The sequence below is a fragment of the Jaculus jaculus genome, chromosome 8, assembly GCF_020740685.1.
Source record: "Jaculus jaculus isolate mJacJac1 chromosome 8, mJacJac1.mat.Y.cur, whole genome shotgun sequence".
Taxonomy (NCBI): Eukaryota; Metazoa; Chordata; class Mammalia; order Rodentia; family Dipodidae; genus Jaculus; species Jaculus jaculus.
Genome location: NC_059109.1, coordinates 63,147,268 through 63,149,259, shown reverse-complemented (window position 1 = coordinate 63,149,259; position 1,992 = coordinate 63,147,268). Strand labels below are relative to the sequence as shown.

The following is a 1,992-nucleotide window of genomic DNA, read 5'->3' as shown; positions in this document are numbered from 1 at the left end:
TCTTGAGTTCAAGGTCACCCTGATACAACATAGTGAATTCCAGGTCAGCCTGGGCTAAAGTGAGACCCTACCTTGAAAAAAAAAAAAAAAAAAAAAAAACTCTAGACAGGGACCATCATTATAATGGCAGCATCCTGCCACTGATAAGAGAGAGGCAGAAGAGCGGAGCTGAAGTTTCCACAGGAGGGCTGAGCGAGCAGTAGAGAGGCCGCTCCACAAAGGCTTTAAACATGCTCTCACATTCCCCGTCAGCTCCTCAGCTTCAGACAACAAATATGTCTTCTGAAATGTTGCCAGCTTGTACTGAAACTTCTAACGTGGAAAGAAAACAAGACTTAAGTGAAACTCAAGAGGAGGGACAGAAGCCAAGATTAGATGAAGGGCTTGAACCATTACCTAACAACAAACGAAGAAGCTAATAAAACAGAAACTGTGGGATAAGCAACTGAGAGAGCCACAACCAAAAAGTGAAAAGAAAAATGCAAAAGAGAGAAATTAGAGTGGCAGTGTCAACTGGAATCAAACTCAGATGGAAATGACAGAAAACATATTTGAAGACATGGTGTTCATAGCATATTCCATCTTATCATTGACTGTAGCTTTGATGATTTGATGGTATTAAAGGACATTAAGAAACTTCATAAGCAGATTCAACACTTCAGAAAACTGACAAGCACTGCATCCTGTACAGTTTTACTTGACAAGCTATGGAGGCCAACTGAAAAAGAATATGGACGAAAATGACAAAGGATGGGTCAACTGGAAGGCTATCAACATCTGCTATCAAGCAGAACACTGTAATGAACTCATAAAGAAGGAAGAGCTGGTTTGTGTTCCATCAGATTCACTGAATATACTGAAAGAATCCGATGAATCAAAGACCTATGTGACTGGAGGGTTAGTAGATCACAACCACTGCAGGGGTTCACATATAATAAACAAGCATCAGATTATGGAACTGAGCACACACAGCTCCCCCTTGGAAATTTTGTGAAGATGAACAATCAAAAGTAATCATGTATTTAAAATCATTCTGGAGTACTTGGAGACGAGAGATTGGAAAGAGGCATTTTTCACTGCCTTACCCCTGAGGAAAGGAGCTGTTCTGCAGACAGTGCCTGTGAAAGCCCTTCCCGGGACAGTCTTCAGCCCAAGGTGGAGTGGACAGTGACTCCTGTGAGGGAGAGCACAGCAGAAATGAACCAGAGGCACCACAGAACGAAAACCACAGAATAAGGAAAACAGCAGCGAGTTGGCAGTGAGCCCTCTTCCATAGTAACAGTATCTGGTTCTCTTTTAGCTTATTCCTTAAGGAGAAATTAGGATAAAGTGAGGTGCTTCGCAGAATAAAATTCAGATTGGAAAAATATTGTCTCATTTCTTTTGTGAAGTTGGAAAACCTTTTTTCTTTTTTAAGAGCTAAATGATAATGAAAATCCCTTTTATTTCTGCAAGAAACTTGTTTCTATGTGAGATTTAAAGGTATTTTAAAAATTGCTTTCTAAGCCTCAAGAGTTATGGAAAATATTGTTTTATTAGTATATTCATTCTTCATTTACTGGAGTCTACTCTTCAGATTGTTTCTTCTGAACCTTGTTTTGTTAGATGATGTTCATGTCAATGTCGTTTTGGTTTATTCCCTGTTTGCTGGGGGGGAGGGCAGATATATGTTCTCTAAGTCTACTAGATTGTTTAATATTGGAGAGTTACCTCTATTTGTAGCTTTTATGTTCAGTTTAGTTTCTTCACAGAAGTACACTAATTCTGGGAAGAAATATCAGTTTGCCTCAACAACTTGTCTCTTCTTTGTGATGCCTTTTCGTGGTTCTTAGGTCATTGTGACAGAGTTGGGAGTCAACTTCATACATCTTCATACATGCTTTGGTATGGTGATCAATTAGTTCAATTACAAAACTAAGGCTGGATTATTTTACAACTTTGGGTTTTTGTTTTGTTTTAGAAGGATAAATTTTTTTCCTTACCTAAATTTAA

At 38.7% G+C, this 1,992-nt stretch overlaps 1 pseudogene; it reads left to right on the top strand.

The window, feature by feature from the left end:
• Window positions 1-275: 275 nt before the first annotated feature.
• Window positions 276-1,276, top strand: LOC101595899 (annotated as a pseudogene).
• Window positions 1,277-1,992: the final 716 nt, after the last annotated feature.